Genomic DNA, 23,249 nt, shown 5'->3' with positions numbered 1-23,249 from the left:
GTTTCATCTGATGCATTGTTCTTCTTATCCCAATCTTGGACTCCTTCTACAGAAAAGCATTATGAATCTGCCTGGCATTGCTGGGTTTCTTGGTGCAGTGAACAGGATGTGGATCCCGTGGCATCTTGAAGTCATATCATTGTGAATTTTCAGTCGAGCTTGCTAGGCAGGGCTTGCCGTATGGGATGGTAAATAACTCCTGCTTCAATATATCTGCGTGTAATCCACATCTAGATGACAAACCTGTGGGTGAACACCCTCTTGTGTGCAAGGTACTGAGAGGTATCTAGATGGTACATCTACCACTACAAAACTATTCAACTTTACGGGACATGAATGTGGTCTTATGTTTCCTGAGGGCCTGACCGGCTAACAAAGACCTATCATGTATACAATTGTCAGCTAAACTTACACTACTTCTGTGTCTTATTTCCTGTAGAAGGGTTTCAGATGTTCAAGCCATGGATTTAGCAGGTAGAGTGTTTACTCCCTTAGAGGTGTCTTTCTTCATTTCTAAACGTACTAGAACTGACTCATCATATATTGTATATCCTACTTTTCCACATCATCACAAGCTATGTGTGCTTAAATGTTTAAACTGTTTTGAGGAATGTACTTGTGACTGATCGTACTGGTCTGGTACTTATTACCTTGCAGAAACCTTTCCGCCCAGTCACTTCCACAACTTGGGCCTGTAGGGCTAGGTAGAATTTGGCGGAAGCTGGAATTGATATTTCCCATTTTGGAGCACATTCAGTGTGGTGGGCTATGGCTTCCAAAGCTTTTTCCATCTGTTCTCTGCTTGAGGACATCATTGTCACAGAGGACTGGTCCTCTGGTTCCACTGTTAAAGTATTTTACCATAAGCCGGTGGTGGATGTTGTATCTAATTTGCAGCACAACTTTGAACTAGCATAATTCAAAGTCCACCTTCCTGCCATAGAATAAAAACAATTCTAGCTTTCATGTCAAGAATTTTCAATTCTATTAAGGACACAGAGGCAAGGATTATACCACCCATGAGTTGCATAAGTCAGATATTTGATTTATGATAATATTAACGTTATTGTGATTTCTTAATGTTATATTTCTCCTGCCCTTGATGGTTAATACATGAAGGGTAGATATCGTGCTAATGCTGTGGTTTTCTTTTCAGAAACTGATGCCAAATCAACCTGAAGCTGCTCGACCAATTGCAGTTGGTGGTGCATGTCTGTGGTGAAGAAGGGTTCTCTTCAGCTGTTTGTCCGGTTCCCACGGTTTGTAGAAAAGTTATGATTCAACTATGGTTTTGATTGGAATATGATTGACTGGCTTATGGAGATTAATAACAAAGAAAGCGGAGGAATATGATGAGATTCCCATATTTACTGTTACATTACCCTCCTGATTGGTGAAGAGAGTGGACGAGGGGGTCATGGAAAGTGTATTTTTGAGTTTACTAATGTTTCATTGGCTGCTATGATTTCTGAAGTAAAGAAAGAGACGTATAATTCTTGCCTACTTGACCTTTATAAAATTTACCACTTTTGACGCGATAGCAAGAACTGTTTTCATCCCACATGTGGGTTGTTAACCACCGCACTCAATAAGCATGCTAAGAGATAGTTTGGTGTGGACAAAATGAAAAGTGGCCATACTAAGGAATATAAATAACTCTTAACCATATGTACCTTTAGTGGACAAAAAAACAGACGTACGAGCGATGCTGTGACTGGAACAAAAGTCATATTAAATATTCTGCTAATGAGCAAAATAATGCTAATAGAGCCCTGCTTGGGATAGGTGAGGAGTGATTAGTTAACCTTAATTCAAAAAGAATATGTGTCTGCTCCAGGAGAAGTGCTAGTAAAGGAGGTAGAACTTTAGTATAAGGGAGAACAAAAAATATAATGCTCAAGTCACTTATAAAAACATGTTTCAAGCTGAGCTCACTAAGTTTTATCATTGTGGTGCCTCACAGATGTTCCCAAGCGAGAAATACATCTTTGTTTTGCGTAGAAGAGCTTGTTGTCAATATTTCCAGCATTTGATTATTGAACCTGTTCAATGACCATCCATTCCAAGTCTCATTCTGAATGGTTCTTCTCTAAGAAAAGGTACATCAGTTTGATAGCTGTCTTCCTGCCTCTGATGGTGCTCCTATGCTCCTTAATTCTGACCTTCACATTTGTATATAGTTATCCCCATGTATTTAAGACCACAAGGGCATGTGATCATATAGATGACATTGGCGGAATTGCAGTTGGCAAATATTTGAGGACCCTTGGAGTGTGCATCCCTAGGTCGAGTTGTTTTGCCCTTTTTCTGTATCTACAAATGTTTCAATGTCCACAAGGAGAATGTTCCATAACTCGTGAAAGGTTCCATACTGTGGTAAGTGTGTTCCTAGTGTTGACTTTTCCAGGTCGTATATGAACCAATTTGTCGCTCAATGATTTTCTTCACCTAAAGAAGAACATACATTTATCAAAATCCAGGGTCCCAGAGTTTAAAGTCCTCCGGTGTTTGCTGGAATGTGTGCCAAAAGGTTGAAGTACAGATGAGGTGATCAGTAGTTTATTTATGAAAAGTGTGTTGTAATATGTCTCTTGGACTATTGAGTGCTTAGTTTGAAGCTTATTCTCATAGGGCCTTCTTTCTTGAATTTTTTTTGCCAGTATATCCGCTTGATGTATGTAGTCTTGTTTCTTAATATAATTGCTCTGTAACCACAAAAACAGACCAACTGGGAGGCTGTCCCGGAGGGATTTGGGTGGAAGCTGTCATCACTTAAGAGGTTATTTCAATCAGTTGGTTTGTAAAATATTTCTAATTTGAGGGTATCATTGGTGGGTTTGATCCTCAGATCTAGGAACTGAATCTCTATTTTATTTTTGTCATGGTAAACTTGAGAAACGTATCCACTTCATTAAATCAAACCTAAAAGGCAACAGCTTCTTCCTCAGTCCCGAACCAGGCAATCAAATTGTCGTTAATAGAACAACGTTGCCATAAAGAGTTGGAACAATTGAACATATGTTCCTTTTCAAAATGCATTGACATATAAACAGGCTACACTGGGGGAAAATGTGCTGTCCATCGATGTCCCATGCACCTGTAAGTAGAAGTTGTCTTTAAATTTGAAGTAATTACTAGTGAGCACCATGTGTGCACAATCTAAATGATCTCCACTCGGATTATTGAGCCTCAAATGATTTTGGACAGGAGCTCATAAAGGAATTTTAGAGTTTTCTCTTGAGGAATACTTGTATCAAATGGTTCCATGTCCAAAGTTATAAAAAGCTGCGTGTGTGCATTGAATGATATGCCCTCTAAAATATGAAGAATGTCTTTTGTGTCTTTTACATGAGGGGGACTAGTGGTCTCCAGAAGTCTCAAAAACGGTCTACAATTTTTGATAGTGGTTCTAAAGCTGAACCTGCAGGCCAAACATTTTAAACAACTGCTAAGTTTGGTTGTGTCTGATAGAGTAGTACTAGCTCACTCCAATGAGGGGATATCCTGAGGATGAAGCATGCCAGGATAAGTTGTGGGTGAGGTGACCTCTCAAATTTCTGTTTTTGATCTTGTAGGTTAGGATGTCTCCTAGGAAACAGCTTCTACCCTCTGCCTTTTGTATTCCCAAGTACTTTTTTGTGAATTTATCATTAAAATTCCACCAAGACTATCAGGCAAATGGGTGTGGTCATCTGGGTCTAGGAATCATTTGCTTGCCCATTATGTCACAAAGCCCTAGGATGAAGTTGTACAGGACCAGGATACGTTCACAAACTCCTGCAGGAAGGAAGGCTCTTTCAGGACAGAATTGCCTGGGGTCTGTGTTCTGGGCCTTGGGCTCAAAGCACTGATCGTTGGTTTCCCAAGTAGCAAGGACACACTTGTTTAGGTCCGGTATTGCCTGACATGTTTCTGCAGGGTTGAAAGATCTAAAGGGATCCTAGTTAAAGCAGCAAATGTCCTGGACTGTGCGTTCTCAGGCTAGGTCTCCATTCGCCAGCCTGTAGTGTCACAAAGTGACCAAGATGGGTTTCACAGATCTAGCAGTGGCTATCATACTCCTAGAGGGCTAAACACCTTGACTGGGTCTCAGTCATACATGTGGCAGGCCCTGAGTGTGGAACCCCATGCTAGGGTCAATTCTCCATCCATCACTTTGTGTCATAAAGTGCTTAGGATGGGGTTGTGCAGGCTCAAAGAAGGTGCTGGAGGATTGAAAGCTCTGACAGGTTTCAGTCAAAGCTGCAATCTGGTCTGGGGTAGTGGAATCTTGGCACCGTAGCCCTGTCTGCATTCCTATCCTATAGGCTGACAAAGTGCTTAGGATGGTGTTATTTCACAGAAAGGCCTCCGTTTCTCCAGTAGGGCAAAATGCGGCTCCCAGTCAGTGATTCGACAGGCCTGGGCACTGACCTCTGGGCCTAGGCTCCATTCCTCACCCATGGTTGTAAAAGGTACAGACATATTTCTAAAGGCTTAGAGGGGACTACCAACACTTTCAGCATTTAAAAGCTCTGAAGGTCCTAGGTGAAGCTCAATAGATGGGGTATTGGATCCAGTGCCTTGGCTCCAGATGCGCACCATTGTGACTCCTAAGGTAGCTGTAACACACCTCAGTAGGCCAGATAACAACTCCCTTGCTCTCGTAGAAATGGGTTCACCAAGCAGGGTGCCTGGTCCCAAGCACTTAACACCAACATTTAGTCCTGGCATGCCAGTTGTGAGAGTTGCCCTGGAAGACCCTGTCAGGGACTCATTTGAAGCTTTTGGCCAAGCAGCTTCTCTAGGGAGTCATACACATTTGCTCGATTGTCCCCCTCTGTCATTGAGTGCACACAGACTACAAGAGACAATGTTACTTTCCTCCGGATTAGTCAGGACAGTGTGTTATGTACATGTACATCTTTGATTTCAGATGTTTCCCACAGGTGATGCAATGATCTCCCCAGCACTGTCCCAGGGACACAGGTACCCAGGTTATTGGAAACCGTTATGCCATGCTCATGGTCTACAACCCACTTGCGCTTTAACAAGTCTGTCTTCATGAAAAGCAGACACAGCAGTGAAGGAGACAACCTGGACATAGTGACCTTCTCAAACATTCTTCCCTGCTTGCTACAATGATTGGGTGAACATTCCTGGTCTGACTAGGAAAACGTCTTTGCCAGGCTTGTCTTTTCTCTCCAGCAAAGTCTTTCCACACTACCTGTGCCCATCCAACTCAAGGGTGTGCCTCGAGGAAACATTCTGGTGTCTCCCCAGCCACCATACTAAATGCTGAGATGCCTTGTAGCTCATCCAGTGGCCTAAACTAGAGCGGATGAGGTTGGGTAACATTTGCTGCCCTGTGGTTAGGGCCTCTAGGAGTGAAGAAAAGCTATTCTTCTCTCAGCATGTTTTCACAGCTGCTCAGAGAAACCGCTCTATGTGATGTCCCCATGACATACTGGTGGTGAGGACTACATTTCTATATCTCACTAAAGTTTCACCTGAGCCTGCTGCTCCCATCTATCACTGTGGAGCAAGCTGGGGCACTTGTGGCCATGGGATTTTTCTGTTCACCCAGCAAGGGTCGTCCCGGAAGCAGGAAACTTAGGTTTTCAGGGTGCAAAAGTCAGTCTGTGATGGGCATGCAGATTCCACTTTCCTTAACTAGGTGAGGCTACCTGGTTCTCATGCATTTGTAAGTATTCACTGTCAAATGAGGTAAAAAGCAGATGAGTAATTAAACCTGTCATGGTTCATTTGAGTCTTAATCTGTTGCTTGGATAGCTCTGGTATGTCTAGAGCTAATACTTGCTGAAAATCAGTGGCATTCTGAGATGCATACATTGATCAAACTCCCTATAACAGCAACAGTTCATTAAGATGTCTGTCTAATCAACTTTGAACAGTACTTGCTGTGACTACCATGGTTTCAGTTTGTAATAGGGAATTTGCTTGCTTTCAGAGAGGGAGTCAGAAAAATGCACACCACATCCAAAGAAGGCAGCAGGCATGCAAATTACCCACTCCTGACTTCGGGAGGTAGTGAAGGAAAATAATCCTGGAGGGCTCTTCTGAGGTCCCATAGTCAGAGTAAATACACTCTAAATCCTCTATTGAATATTCTTTCAAGGGCCTCTGGTGCCCCTTGTGTGACCCAGCAAGACGGGTCATTTTAAAAGTCAGTTCAATTGTAACTTTCAATCCACAGAACCACATATCATGTGATGTAACAAACATCTCAATCATGCGCTCTGTTTATAGACCTATATTTGGAGGGATACGAACCACTACAAATAAAATTAGATCTTTTTTTATGGTATAAAAATTAGTAACTATTTCAGAAGCAACTAAATATAGGCTAGTTCTATTCCAAAATATTCTGGCAGCACTCTCTTTGAATGTCAAGTATCTGAGTTTCTATTTAGAAGTCTTCCAGGTGTTCAAAATCAACAGCTAGCCTAAATCTGTCAGCAGGGTTTTTATAACTGGAAGGACTCCTGGATTTCTTTGTGCGCCTGCATCTCTAGATGACACTAATGTAACAAATGCCCTTGCTGGAGATAATTAATCACTGTGGGGATACAGGCTATAATAATTCGAGGTGGTACAGAATGCAAGAAACATACTTTAGAATATTATTTCATATCAAATGCGTATATGTTCCATGAAAAACGAATTCACGGTTAATTATGTGCCCTAGTTGTTTCTTCTGAATACATTATAGCAAATAAAAAATCTGTCTTGTTGCTAATTGGAATGTGTGGTTTTTGGAACACCAGGAGGCATATTTATACGGGCTTTGCATCATGTTTGCACAATGCAATGTGGTAGACGCACAACGCAAATATATGTCATATTTATCAAGCCATGCAAAGTCAGTGGCTTCATGAGTATGGAGTAAGGCAATGCAGTGCAAATCGCTGCATTGTATTACTTTGCACAAATGAGGCGCTCCATGCGTGTGGGAATGGGTTTCCCACACAAATATCATAGTTTTTGATGCATTCCCATATTTACCAAAACAAATATCTTTATTTCTCCTTGTTTTTTCCTCTTTCTATGTGTGACGCATTCTGCAGCACACATAGAAAGAGGAAAACGCCTCTATGAATTATTTTGTGCAGGAAAGTGCCCTTTCTGCACCAAAACAATCCTGCCTGCAATTGAGACACCCTTGCACCTTGGTGCAAGGGTGCCTACATTGGCACTATGCTGCCAAAATAGTGCCAGGGCAAGCAGAAAGGACAGGAGTGCACCATACTGCGTAAATACGGTGCATTTCTGTCCTTTCTCTTAGGAGTAGGGTAGCACAGCAAGGTGCCCTGCTACAGTGCCCCACACACTCCAAGGGTGTTGCTGTGGTTTTACCCATGCAACTCCCATGGGTTTTGATGCATTACCAGATTTACAAGCACTTGTGAACCTGAGAATGTGTCAGAATCTTACGCCTCCCCAGGGCAGGTGTAACAAGGAGAATTAACCTTATTTTGTCTAATTTGTTCCTCTTTCTATGTGTGCTGCATTCTGCAGCACACACACAATGAGGAAAATGCCTCAAAGGATGTATTCATGCAGGAAGGTGCCCCTACCTGCACAAAACAATCCTGCATACAACACAGGCACCTTGCACCCTGGTGCAAGGGTGCCTGTGTTGGTACTAGGCATCTGAAATGGTGCCAGTGCAGGGGAAAAGGACAGGAATGTAACATATTGGATTAATATGGTGCATTCCTGCCCTTTCCCTGTGAATGGGGGCACAGCAGCAAGGTGACCTTTCTGTGCTGCACAGCACCACAATTCTCATGAATATGCCTCCAGGTATTTATGTAAGAGGTATGATGGTCATGCAAGTGTGAATGTCAGAGTAAGCTTAATTGTTTTAGGTTGCCTTGTAAAGTGTTGCTCTTGACAAGAAGAACTATGTTATTGGGAGACATAGAGGAAAATTCACAACTTTTACTACTTGTGCAAAAATGTGAAATACATGCAGATGTCATTCATTCACTCCTGTTATCATGACATATATAGGCATAACATCTACCAATAATGCATACATTATATACAAGTAGGAGCACATTTATTAGAGCTTTGCATCACATTTTCACCATGCAAAGTGGTGCATGCATAATGCAAGGCTTGGAGTTAAATTAATGGAGCCACAAAATTGTGTGGCTATGAGTGACCTCACAATTCTTGAGTAAGACAAATCAGCGCAAATTGCTGTAAAACTTTACTCTGTGCAAGGGAGGTGTTCCATTGGTGTTCTCATGGAACTCCCATAGGTTTTGAAGGATTCACAGATTTACAAGCACTTGTAATCATGGGAAGGTGTTGAAATCTTACGCCTCCGCAGAGCAGGTGTAATGAGGGGAAATATATTCACGCCCCCTTGCTTTGTCCTCTTTCTATGTGTGGTGCATCCTGCACTTTGTACCACACATAGATGGAGGAAAATACCTCTTTGCATTGTTTTTGTACAGGAAGGTGCCACTTCCTGCACAAAAAGAATTATGCCTACAACACAGACACACTTGCACCATGGTACAAGGATGCCTGCATTGGCACCAAGCTGTCAAAACAGAGCCAGTGCATGGGCAAAGGACAGGAATATGCTTTACTGGATAAATAAGGTGTATTCCTGCCCTTTCCCTATGGTAGCTGCACTGCCCCCAATCCCATGAATGAGGTCAATAGAACTTGGCTTTCATTAGACTAATTATATACTTAGGGAAGTCGATAGGAGGTTGTGAAGGAAATGCAAAACAAATAAGGTCATCACATATTAAATAGTTACTCATTGGATGCTCACAAAAATTTAGGGCCTGATTTAGATCTTTCCGGATGGGTTACTCCTTCAAAACAGTGAAGGAAATCACGTCTGCTGAAATATAAATTCCTTAATGGGATTTAATTTTGGGAGGATGGGATATCTGGCACCGATGTGATGGGGTAACCCATCTGCCAAAATCTAAATTAGGGACTTAATCAAATATATTCCAATAAGGTTTAGTGTTAAGTGCAGCACAAAGCGGCATATTCCTGAGACCCTGAGTCACATTTGCACCATGCAAAGTGGTACATGCAAATGATGCAAGTCTCTGAGTCAGATTTATTGAGCCACACAAAGCCACATTACGTGGCTTTGAGTGGCCTCCTAAATCTTGAGTAAGGCAACGCAGTGCAAATCGCGGTGTAGCCTTTCTCTGTGCAAGGGGGTCATTCCATTATGAACCTGGAAATGCATCAAAATCTTATGCATCAGCACCCACAGAAGGAGGAGAAGGAGGAAAACGCCTCTATGGATTGTTTTTGTGCAGGAAGGTGTCTGTAACTGGACTGCTCTGCACAACCACCGCATAAGAGAGGCCCAAAGTGTGGTAAAGTGTATCTCAAGATCCAGTTCTCCCAGGATGTGTGTAGAAAGGGGAGACATGCAAAGGATACTGTTTGAGATGAAGGAATAAAGTATAATGGTGTGAAAAGAAAAAATGATTACAGTTTTTTAAACATAAGTATGCATCATGTACCCAGTGTGTACAGTGAGCATGCATAGTGTAACAAATATATGTAACGTTTAATAATTTATATTGATAACGTTAATTTATGCATGCACAGAATTACATGTATAGTTTACTGTTGAAAGTGAATTGGATCATATATATATCTAATGAGTCATAAGCTGTTTGCATGCGAAATTGTGCACACCCATTTACAGCGGAGGCGGAGAGAGAATAAAAAAGGAAATGTATTGCATGATATATTTCTTTAAGAAATGAGAGTCTGTAGTTGGCAGTGGCTTGCACCCTGTAGAAGTAGGGACCCTTTATTCTAGTCAGGGTAAGGGGTAACTCACCCAAGATAACTAAGATATCCCCTGCTCATTCCCTTGGTATCTTGGCACAAGTAGTCAGGTGTATCTCAGGGTCAATGTGTAATGTACGAAACACATACAGTGACACAGATAAAACACTACAAAATGGATATTACACCAGTTCAGAAATATAGCCAATCAAAACAAGACCAAAACGACAAAAACCCAACATACATGAGCAAAGATATGAATTTCTTAAGAATATCTAAAAAATATAATTCCTTGAAGTCAATAGCACCAATAGGGGCCATCCCAGCATCGTGACAAACAATCTAACTGTTCAGTCCGACCTCGATGGAGTCGAGGGTCGGCTACGGCATCAAGGAAGACCAGCAACAGGTACCTTGGAGTTTAAGAGGACCTTGCGATGAAGTGTAGCGGTGAGGCATTGCTAGTTTCATGAGACGTCAGTGCTGTTGGTCGGTGCAGAAGACAGTGAGTACTTGAAGTCACACATGTTGCAGATCGAACTCTGTATGCTCTAAGTCAGAAGCGATGTGTCAGGGCTGTGGTGTTGTCACGGGCAGTGAGTTCTGCAATTCACAATGTGGTGTCCTTGACTTCGAGGCACGTAGGGGCGTGGTGTTGATGCGGAGCTCTGGTGACAGAGTCGATGACACTATCATCGGCAGCCCGATGCTGCGGTCTCGCCTAGGGTGGTGCAGCAAGGCGGTGACCTCAACTGTGGTGCAAGCAGTTGAGTCGGTGGGGACAATTAGCTGTTGTTGTAGGTGAGACCATGTTTGTAGTGAAGTTACTGTCCATGTGATGAGGCTGTGCCCTCAGCCTTGGTGCAGGCAGTGACATTGATGTCAGTGAGGAGTAGCGGCGTCAGGTGAGACCAGGGCTTCGGTGTCGTAGAGGTCAGTGCTGAGCAAATTTAGCAAGCAGTGACCATGGCATCAGTGCAGGCAGCGGTGTCAGTGATTGCATCGGGAATGCTTTTCTGGAGATTGCAGCCCAGCAAACACATCCAGTGGCCCATAACTGAATTTGGCACCACTTGGCAGGTTCAGGACTCTCAGAAATAGAGCCCCAGTGCTGTAGGTGAAGTTTTTGATGACCCTGAGACTTCCAACATGAGGCAAGCACACACAAGCCCTAGGAGAAACTTGGAAAGCAGGATTTCAGAAATCAAAATGTAGTTCCTTTCACTGCTCACGGACAGAAACAGCAAGTGCAGGCTACCAAGCAAAGCAACTCACAGCAAAAAGGCAGTACTTCTCCTGACAGCTTTCTAGCTCTTCTTCTTGGAAGAGTCTTCAATCCAGAAGTGTTCTAAAAGTCTGGGTTTTAAGGTCCAATTATTTTACCCCTTTTGGCCTTTGAAGTAGGCATCCCTCGAATGACGGTCTTTGTAGTGCACAAGTTCTTGCCCTGCCTGGTCTTGGCTCCCGACACACTCCAAGGGGCTGGAGATAGCATTGTAAGAGACCAGGCCCACCACTATTCAGGTGTTTGTGATAATTCCTCCCACCACTCTAGCTTAGGAAGGCCTATCAGCCTGGTGATGGGCCATCAATATATGCAGGGCACACCTCAACTCCCTTTGGGTGACTGTCTACAGTGACTACCCAAACAAGCCCCTGTCAGTCTAAACCAGACGTTGATCCCACAGGCAGAAAAAGACACAGGGTGGTTAAACAAGAAAATGCCCACTTTCTAATAGTGGCATTTTCAAACAAACACATTAAAAACCATCTTTACTAAAATATATGTTTTTCAATTCTGAGCTCAGAAAATCCAAACTCCAAATCTCTAGCTTTTCCCAATTGAAAGTTACACATGCAAAATGTTACAAGGCAGGTCCAATGATAGTTCCCGGGAGAGCTAATCCTTGCAATAGTGAAACACTAAAGTGGCAGTATTTCACTATCAGGACATATAAAACATACCTGTATGTGTCCTACCTTTCACCTACACTGCATACTGCCCATTGGGCTGCTTAGGGCCTACCTGAGGGGTGCCTTGTATGTAGGAAGAGGGAAGGTTTGGGCCTGGCAAGTGGGCACGCCATGGCAGTTTAAAGTTGCACTTGCAGACACTGCAGTGGCAGGCCTCAGACATGTTTTCAGGGATTCACATGTGGGTGAAACAACCAGTGCCTCAGGTCCACTAATGAATTTGATATACAGACTGGGCACACATAGTGCACTTACCAGGTACTTACCAGTATTTCAATATGCCAATCATGGATAACCAGTCATAATCATAATTTACACAGGGAGCATATGTACTTTAGCACTGATTAGCAGTGATAAAGTGTCCAGAGTCCTATAGCTAACAAAAAGAGGTTCAGAAAAATTGGATGCAAAAGTCAAAAAGTAAGAGGATAAACCTTACCCTGAAAAAGGGCCAGGTCCAACAATTTACATGTGAGCCTGTCCTCAAGCTGGTACCTTGTGTTCAAAGTGTGCCCCAGGGTTCAATTTTCATGCGCAATATTGTGGAATTAATTTTCCAAATATTTGCCCAATTTTCACTACATTTTTGCAAAAAGTCTCAAATTTACAGAACCCCCCCTATTGAACTGATAAACTGCATTTCTTCATGCATAAATGTACACCTGATAAATTTCCAAATGTGTGTATATATATATATATATATATATATATATATATATATATCTATATATATATATATATATATATATATATATATATATATGATTTTTAGTTCAAATTACTTTAAAGTTGTGAATCTGCTCCATAATTTCAAGTAACCAGTAACCATACAGGAACAAAAACTGATGTATTTCTTTTAATAATATTTTAAAGAATTTGACTCATTGAATTTGAAACTAAGTAATGCTGGATATATGCCACTGGCATGGAAGTGCAGAGCCAGCAGAGTCAAAATGGCACCTCTGGGCTGATCCTAGGAAGACACAAGGGGAGCTCCCTGGATGGCAGATGAGAGGATTGTAATGGTTGAACTGTATCTACCAACTACAAGCCACACAATAAGCTGTTAAGTATGGTTCATTGTTAATGTGACAGGAAAATTGAAAATAACAAAAAGAGATATTACAGTGCTTTGATACTTGCTTGGTGTGCCACCTATCTTGACTTTATTCAGCTTTGTGCTCTTGGAAGCTCTTGACAAGAAAGCCAAAGCTAGTGGTCCAAAGGAACAAGGTTCTCTTAATTCTACTATATCAGCGCTGCCCTCCTCAAATGTTGGAGCTCATGCTCACCCCATGCAGAAGGCCTTAAAGTATTTTTCCCCTCTACAGTAGGAGGCTAAATATGGTAAATGGTCAAAATATCGATTCCAAAATATAGACAAACCAAAATATCGAGTCCCAAATATAGAATGGACAAAATATCGAATGGACAGAATATATACATCAAAAATATCGTTTTGAAGGTAAGTAATGTAATATCGATTTTAAAAATATAGACAGTCAAAATATCGAAGTACATAATATAGTTTGTTAAAAATATCGAATTTTAAATAATATCTAATTTTTTTCAGTGGTTTTTATGTTAGTATATGTGTGAAAAGTGTATATATTTTTGTAATTTATTTTAAGTAATTAATTTTATGTTATTTAATTATTGTGTAATTTAATTCTGTAGCAGGTTGTGGGTTTATAGGGGAATAGGGTGGGAAGTAATTTAATTATAATTAATTAAATATGTTAATTAATTAATTGGTATTTATTTAGAATAAATTGTTAATTAATTTTTAATTGGTAATTAATTAATTCTTAATTGATAATTATTTTTTATTAATTGATTAATTGATAATTATGTGAATTAAATTAATTTATTTTCTGTAGCGGGCTGTGGGTTTATAGGGGAATAGGGTGGGAAGTAATTTAATTATAATTAATTAAATATGTTAATTATTTAATTGGTATTTATTTTGATTAAATTGTTAATTAATTTTTAATTGATAATTAATCATTTCTTAATTGATAATTAATTTTAATTAATTGATTAATTGATAATTATGTGAATTATATTAATTTATTTTTACTAGAGTGGGAATAGTAACATTTACCCCTATGCTATCCAAGTCTTTCCCTACTGTTGCACTCTCTGGAGTGGGAATAGTAATTTTTACCCCTACGCTATCCAACGCTTTCCCTACTGTTGCACTCTTTGGAGTGGGAATAGTAATTTTTACCCATGCGCTATCCAACGCTTTCCCTACTGTTGCACTCTTTGGAGTGGGAATAGTAGTTTTTACCCCTACGCTATCCAACGCTTTCCCTACTGTTGCACTCTTTGGAGTGGGAATAGTAATTTTTACCCCAACGCTATCCAACGCTTTCCCTACTGTTGCACTCTCTGGAGTGGGAATAGTAATTTTGACCCCTGCGCTATCCAACGCTTTCCCTACTGTTGCACTCTCTGGAGTGGGAATAGTAATTTTTACCCCTACGCTATCCAACGCTTTCCCTACTGTTGCACTCTCTGGAGTGGGAATAGTAATTTTTACTCCTACGCTATCCAACGCTTTCCCTACTGTTGCACTCTCTGGAGTGGGAATAGTAACTTTTACCCCTACGCTATCCAACGCTTGCCCTACTGTTGCACTTTCTGGAGTGGGAATAGTAATTTTTACCCCTACGCTATCCAACGATTTCCCTACTGTTGCACTCTTTGGAGTGGGAATAGTAATTTTTACCCCTACGCTATCCAACGCTTTCCCTACTGTTGCACTCTCTGGAGTGGGAATAGTAATTTTTACCCCTACGCTATCCAACGCTTTCCCTACTGTTGCACTCTTTGGAGTGGGAATAGTAATTTTTACCCCTACGCTATCCAACGCTTTCCCTACTGTTGCACTTCCAGGAGGAGGAATAGTAATTTTTACACCTCCGCTATCCTACGGTAATAATATTGTGTATTTTGTATTAATATTATGTTAATATATAGATATATATGTTTTAACAGCTATGATTGTATTTTTTTTAAGTTAAATTAGTTATTTAATAATTTTAATGTAATTTAAGTATTTTTAAGTACATTTTAGGTATTTATTTTTAATATCTTTTTAATTTTACATTAATTTTAAGAAATGTGATATTTTTATATTGTATATATATATAAACAATATTTTGGGGTCGATATTTTGGTACTTACCTGTTTGTAGATAGGAATTCGATATTTTGTCTGTCGATATTTTGGAATCTATATTTTGGGTAGTCTATATTTTGTCCCTCGATCTTTAGTCAGTGATCCGCTAAATATAGGGAGGACCTTCAAAAGGAAAAAGACTGTGAACAATCTACAGGGTAAAATCTGCTTCATGACTTGAGGGTTCTCAGCGAATCCACACTCCCTCCTAAGATAGTAAACCGGGAGGATTTGATCTTTTTTATTTCCCACAACTAAACAGTGCGGCCCTGGATCGGCTGACCGGGCACAAACCATGGATGACATGTCTATGATTGCTGGCCATGGGGAGCACAATGGAAGTGCACGAATCTACCCTTAGCTCCTGCTCTAACCTTCCATTGTCCAATTTGGAGACCATGGGCTTGTCAAACGGCATCCAATTTCCTGAATATTTTTCCTTTGTCATTTTTCAACAGCTTTCATTTGCTTATCAGAACTTTCCTCAAGGGACTCTAGGGGCTCAAGATAACCAGGAACAATCAGATGCCTTCTTTTCACTTTCTAACTAAAGCCAGCAGCCCAACGTCACCCCCTGACTTAAATTCTGAAGTTGAGCTAACAGCCAGCAATGCGTAGACAAGCCTGTCAGTGAGAACTGTTCACTGCAATACACCTGGCAACCTAACAGAAAAGGATGTCAAAGGGAAAGGGCACAATTGCCTGACAAAATGGATGTAATTAAATTATAACAAACTGAAGAGATAGTCACACAAACATACTCTACAGGTGAACTTAATCCATGCTGACCCAAAGACAGGGATCTTTGATGGGATTCTAAAGGAGGTGTGCTTACACCTACTAATGCTCAGATCTCAGTGCATAAACATTTCACCCTACGTTTCTCTCTTTAGTGCCCTGGGAACTTCTGCTACTTTTCAGACTCTGCCTCTTCTTGATACAAATAAAAGTTGTCTGGCTGAAGATGGAACTCTTCCTCCTAAAGCTTGTCTTAGGGTCCAGCTTTATCCTCCATATTTAGCTTCTTCAACTTCACAAGAAAGAGTACAACAAAGATGCTCTAGCTCTGAAAACCTTGCATTTAAAACCTCAGGTGGTTCTTCGGAAAATGCCTAAAAAAATAACATAATCCATAGCCACTTGAATGATTATGAATTTCTTTCAACTAGTTTGATGGAGTCACTTTAGGCTATTCAAAGTCAAGTTGGGGCCTACGAAACCAAGCTAAAGCTATGACATTTAAGATGGAGGATTTGGAGACCAGCATTAGATAGAAACCATTAATGTGTATCTGGAAATCAAGAAGGTTCCGAGGACAATAATGCAAGCACATAAATCGCTCATCTTTTTAAACAATCATTCCCTTTATTGAGTGACTGGGACATGGATTGCCTTATAGAAAGAGCCTGGAGACTTATTTTTAATAAGCCCAACACGGGCAGAGGGACACCGTCTCTGGTGCAACTCGGCTCCGCCCATTTAGTACAACCATATTTTGCCTTTTTTAATCACCCAGTTTTGGATGTTTTACTGTTGATGAGTATCACTACTTATTTTTTATCCACAGAAATTACATGGTAAATGGACTGTGTGTGTTTACCGCCACCATCTGTCTTTTAAGATAAGGCTATTGCAATCAGCTAGGGTAAGGTTGGTTGGTTACATGTGAACACATGTGAACACAGAAACATAGCAAGGGGGTGTTCCGTGAGGTATGAAACATGTGCACCTAGTGTGATTACACAGGTCACAAAACCATACATGTACACTTTCAGGGTCATTACGAATTTTCATATTTTTCTGGATCATCTCAGGATCAGAGCACAGGCCCTTTGTCCATTGCTGGACCAAGATAATTACATTGCTCTCAAGCACAGGAAACAAAGGCAATCTACAAAAAAAATAAAAATCACAGTTCTTCCCTTAGATCCTAAAGAGGAAGGGGTGGGGAAGAAAACATGCATTTGTTAATTAGCTTCCGCACTGTAGCAGGGCTGGGATGGATTCAGCCCACTGAACAAAGGAGGGGGCCCAGACAACTAGAACCAACACAGGAGGGGGGCTCATCTTTAAAATGCTGCTGATAAAGACCCTGGAAGTGCTTGCAGTGAGGGGCAGTGCTGAAGACCCCAAAGCAGATACGACTGCTGACTTCTGGATAGCGCCATCATGAACTGTCCCAGCATGCTGTGCAGGAGTTTGGGACAGGGGGGGAAGGGAGGCTAGCTTATCATACCTTCCTCTCCCATTTAAAAACGCTTGCACAAGGGAGAAAAATGGCTCTTTTGTGTTGAACACTGGGACTGCAACGGCCTCAGCAGGCATGGACAACTGGAAGGACAAGCCCCCTGATGCCTTAAAGGATTAAGGACTGTGCCCCCAGATGACGCAGGACTAGTGGGTCTATCCAAGGGCCAGTGGGGCTGACTCCCTTACACTGCCTGAGAACCAGTTGGGGGAAGATTTTGAATTCCACGCCCTTGAAGGAGGAGCATCTGGTACCAAGAAAAAGATAAAAGCTGGCACAGGCAGCCAGTGGAACCACTAGGAAATGATACAATTTATGCTGCTTTTGAGGCCAGAAGTCCTACTGCAGCTGATCTTCGCGCCTACTGGAGTAAAATGAGCTCAGGATCTTTCAAATCGTCCGAAAGGGTCCTGAGTTATGGCCTTTCATAGGTTGATGACCATTGGCCCCTGCAGGAAAAAAGAGCGCTGCACTACTGTTTTCCAAAATGACCCCTGGGGTAAGCCAGGGCCATCGGGTGGGTGCAAGTCTTAATTATTTATTTGTACAGTCAGAGGTATCCAGTTCCTAAAATAAGGGAAAAGGAAAAGTCGGAGGCACCTGATGAGTCAGATCAGTGGATCTGATCCTTCAGGAGCAAGAACCTTCACGCATCCCAAGGAGTGTCATGCTTCATCTTTGGGCAGCTCCTCATTGGGCCGGGGCTTCAATGCCCAATGTGCCCCCTAGGGAGACTCTTTGCCAGGGTTATTTTGTTGCTGCCGCTGTGAAGTGTGAGGTGCATTGTAAAAGTGCCATAGTAAGTCGATTGCTGAGAAGTGAGTATAAAATTAACTAGAGGGAATCCAAATAGTTCAATGTATTATAGAGATCGCTCTGTTATGATAAAAACAAGTGGCGGCCAAAAGTAGATGTAATGGTCCACGTTTGGCTTTAAATTCAAGTGAAGGTTGACATGTTTCTTGACTTTTATATGTCAGTAATGATTGCGGTAATTCTTCAGGACCAAAAAAGTGAAAGCTAAACTACTCCAGGGTAGACCCTTGAAGTGCCGTTGAGGTGCTTTTTAAAGCAGTACCTTACCTCAGCAATACATGGTATGCATATACCTTTAGACAATCAGTGTGTGAACCGCCCGCCAGGAGTGTGGGAATTGGCTGGCGTGCGACTAACCAGGATCTCTACTACCAGCGAGCAGTGTCGACAACAAACCGTAGTTAAACTCAACTGAGCGCACTCCACTACCGACTGAGGGGCCAATTTTTACCCTGTATGGCTTTAACAATAAATGTTCTTTCTCAATTTGGTAATGCAGAGTCACGTAAACTCCCAAGGGAATAGTACTACATTTCCCATCATCACACCAGCATTGTGTAGTCCTCCATTCTAAAGGACTACGCTGGTCCCTAGTGGTCGTCAGACCAGCACAGCATTTGAAACGCATATCCTTGGGACACCTATCACACACAGAAGTTACCACGTTGTTCCAACATGCCTCCTCCTACTGGCTCCCCATTGGTCACACCACAATTAGCCGTAATGAAAGACGGCCAGCCCTGGGAGATAAAAACATGGTATCTACCTGACTACAATGCCACAAGCTAAGTAGACAGGAGCCAAGTAGGTGCATGTGTGGGTAGGGACTTTTGATGAAGTAAGTGCTTTTTTTATTTTCTTTGGGATTTGAGTTACGGAGCTGCTGGCAGTAAGAAGCAGATTCTGATTAGATGTCTTACTTTTTACACTTGCTCTTCACTGCCTAACTACTTTAGAGTTTGACTACAGGGTCTACCCCTTTGACCTCCTTTATATGTTCCAAAACTTTAGGTGAGTCAGTGTAAGAAAATAGTCTATTAAAAAAAAGCCCCATTTTCCTGTATGTTTGTATGCAAGTGAAAGTCCTTGCTCTCATGGGAATGCCTGATGTTTAAAGCAACATACACCTTGGGCACAAGACCATGAAAAATAAATACAGCATACTATACTATCACCTGTGAAATCACCTCCTGAGTATTACGAGACGTGATTGTGCATTCACATGTACGTCACACGTAGCGGTGACCTGCAAGTGAATGTCTCTGTCGAGTTGCATGCATTAAACATGGATTAAACATGACACGGTCACTACACACAGTAGTAATGTGCATGAGGATTTGTGCATGTCACATTTTAAACAGCCACATAATGGCACATGAGAAAGGCATAGCACCATATGCGCAGCTAACATAGTTATAAGTATTTGAAATGATATTCACTTTTACAGGCCATACCGAGAGTGGCAAGTGTAAACATGCTAGGGCATACGGTTGTCAGTTACATGCTACACATGATCAATCAACCACACAATTAGCTGTACCACAGACGAAAGCTCCGGACCTTTTTAGGCCTTTCAGAGTAGGAATGAAAAATGTTGGTAGAGCAAGGGTCACAGGACCAATAAATCCTACACAGTCCCCTTCCATAATTTGATTTGTACTGTCCCCATCTTCTCCGCAAATAAAGGGATACTCTGGGGTGGGTGAGAGATTTTTATCTTTTAGTTACGCCCCCTAGTCTTTTGTCTTTTTCTTTTCTTCCCTGGAATACAGTCGAGCCCACCCTGACATTTAGGAGTCAGGGTGAACCTGATGTTAGAGCATGACACTAATAGAGTATATGAGGGTTGCATATAAAAAATGTTTTTTTCTTTTCCCACACCTAGCGGGTGGAGTCTAGTTGTGGCAAGCACAGCCTCTCATCGCACCCAGTGCCGTGAGGTTAGAAGGGATAATCTACAGGTCTTGGCATTTCTGCTGTCTCCTTGATTTCGCACACTCTGTGCAGCTAGCACCAATGCAGGCACCCTTTCACAATAGTGTGAGGGTGCATGTTTTATAGGCAGGATTATTTTTTGGCAGAAAGGAACAATCTTTAGAGGCATTTTCCTTTTTCAATGTGTGCTGCATAATGCAGCACACTTGGAAAGCGGAAATAACAAGAAGAAATGAAGATATTTCTTCTTATTACACCTTCCTTGGGAAGGTGTAGCATTTTGACACATTCTCAGGTTTACAAGTCTTTGTAAATCTGGCAATGTGCTAAAATCAGAGACTGAATGTTCCACCATGGAACGGCTCTCAAGTTTAATTGTAATTTAACACAGCACAAGCAGCTGCCTTCAATTACATTTCTTTATAAAGTCATGTTATATGTCCATTAGGGTCATTATCGACATTGCTAAGTTAGCATGAGCTCTGCTGCCATGATGCTGCTTTTGAGCACGTTACTACATACCTTTGTTTTGCAAGACTCTGCTTGTGCCTTTCACATTAGAACTGTCTGCTTTCCCCGTTCTCTGCTAGTTCCTGGAGTTTAGTCTGAACACGATGTGCAAGGTCGATAAACAATGCCCCTTGGTATTCCATTCTGGTCAGTTCCTAGCACCTAAAGAAAACATGCGAACACAGCTGTGCTGCTGGAAACCTATGCTTTGATATTACACGGAGGTAAGTTGTTCTAAACACACACTTGGAGAGGGACCTTTCTAGGGTGAGGGAGAAGAGCTATGCTGGTCCTATGATGAAAAACCTCAATCTAGGCACTAAGGTATGGAGTCTGCTGACAAAGCCCAGAGATCTTCCTTAATATAATAAACTTCATCTTACTAAGTGGAGGGTGGTTAGGCCTTATATTCCTTTATCCACTGTCTGTATACGATGACATCACCCTTTATAATCTATCCAATTGTAACAATGCTAACTGTTTGAGGCTTATGCATGTCACTGCTGGTAGTTGCTCGTGTACTAGATTATAGAGCACAATAGTTGAAATAAATATTTTAAACTATAACAGTGACTCTAACAATTCTTATTGTGGACAAGTACGAGTGAGAGAGCGAAAGGGTGTGTCTTGCTACCTCGATTCCTGAGAGAGTTAGGAGTATTGCGTTCTTCGTTGTCCAATCATTTGTAGCTTCATGATTATGTAGGAAAAGGAGTGAGACACTAAAGCTAGTCGGTTTTGATATTTTGGGTACTAAGGTGGTAGGAAGGTTCAACCCCTAAGTACTGAGGTCCTGTTTTCCTGCGCATATTTCTGTGTATGTGCACAATCCTTGCAACAAGGCGCCACCAACGTTTGGTCGGGTACTTATCTGCGAGACTCCTGAGTAGTGCTTGTGCTTGTCTGCAATCCCCTAATATCTGTTTCTGGAGACAGTTGTGACGGAATAGCCTCCTATATTGTGATATTATAGGTTTTTCAAGCTTGAATTCTAAAAGGTTCTTTTTTTTTTCTTTTTCCCATTATTGCCCTGCTGTTAGTAGGTTGTTATTCTCTTTCTTTCATTATGGCGGTTGCCATAATGGCTCCGAACCGCACTCCAGTCACTGCTTATTTGACTGAATATGGAGTCCCTAATGGTGGTGCTGATCTTATTGTTGGTGTTGAGGCAGATGCTGCGCACCGCTTCAAGGTGTTTTATTCTTGGGTCACATTTCCAGCAGTGGATGGAAATTACCTTTTCTTTCATGAGTATACTTCCACCACCTTATCGATCTCTAGAAGTACAGTTAACAGCTTGGCAACACCTAAATGGTTTCACCATATGACAGCGGTTCGTTTAGGCCCCCTATCGATTGATGGGGCCGCGTGGTCCGATTTGACTGGGTATACCGCACACCCAAATGATCTTAATGCTACTGTCGCAGAGCTACGCGTATCACATACTCCATTAATTTGTGTACGTTTAAACAGTTCATGTCATGCAACATGCTGGTGGGACCACCTGGAGTTGTTGCACAACCTCCGGGGCCCGGTGGTGTAGTTATGAGTCCTTTTATGATTAATTCTGTGATGGGCAAACGTCCACAAAATAAGGACGAGCTTCCTTATTGGCTTGTGGGCAACTCAAAGTTGTTTTTCCTAAAACAACACCTGTGGAGAAGCACAGGATACTGACCATGAGTTTACCTAAAGGTCTTGCTTCCGAACCAGCTGATTGTAACACTTGGGGTGGAGTGTTTCCAGCAGTTTACTCAATGTGCTTTGGCCCTCCCGCAAAGACAGTTCTCCCTTTTGTGATAAAACGTATTCAGGATGAACACGGGGCAGAAGTGGCCCTGGAGTTGGGATAAGACTGGCGGGTGTGTTCGATATTGTTTGCGATATGATCCTTGCTAATGTGAAGGGGAAGCTGTAAGCTTACAAGTAGCACAACGCTCAGAGGCTGTTGCTGATGCAGACAAACAGTGTAAATTACAGAAGATTATTGTTAAAGCTTATGCACCTTAGTGCGCGATAGTCTGGGAATAAAACCTTTTACTCAAACACAAACTCAAACTCAACAAAAATCCCAGCCTGATAAGGACGGGCACCGGTTCTTTCCTAAACAGAACTGGAAAAATAAGAAACAAGGGCAGAAGCAATCGAAGCAAGCTTTGTGTGCTGGTTCACCAACACCTGATTCTTCTGAGAGTACATACGATTTACGGAACCGTGAGAAAATGAAGATTCGTGATAGATTTCAAGTCCCTGTTCAGCGCTCTCCTCTTCCTTTACAGGGCTCTAAAGTCGGTCGTGAGGAACACCAGATTTGCGGCAAAGGTCCGAATACGCAACATGGACGGGATCAACCTCGACAGTTTGACGTTAAAGCCAAACAAGAGGAACTGCCTCGTTTTTGACCCCCCGATCAAAAGAAGAAGGTTGCAGCTTTGACTGCGAAGTATGCCTCAGACGGTGAGAAAGCAGCTTCTAGATTAGACATGGGCGATGACTCTGCTCGACAGTGCAGCAGAGGTTACCATAGTGTGGGAGGCACTGCATTCCTGTCTGGAGGCGAGAGCAACTGAAACATTTATTGCAGTATAAACAGCAGATACACAGGTTGTCCTCCGAGATAGACTCTATCAAATTGTCTTACAAATTGAAGGTGATATACAGTGTACAATTACAGTGGTTTTCTGGGAAAATCTCACCTCCTCATCTGTCATTTTGTAGGCTGAGGCAAATTGGCCTCCTCCATTGGTGCAGTCCGCTACTAGAGGGGAGGACGTGATACTTACGAGTTTTT

Source organism: Lissotriton helveticus, chromosome 8 (assembly GCF_964261635.1).
Source record: "Lissotriton helveticus chromosome 8, aLisHel1.1, whole genome shotgun sequence".
Taxonomy (NCBI): domain Eukaryota; kingdom Metazoa; phylum Chordata; class Amphibia; order Caudata; family Salamandridae; genus Lissotriton; species Lissotriton helveticus.
Note: the sequence above shows the minus strand (reverse complement) of the source record.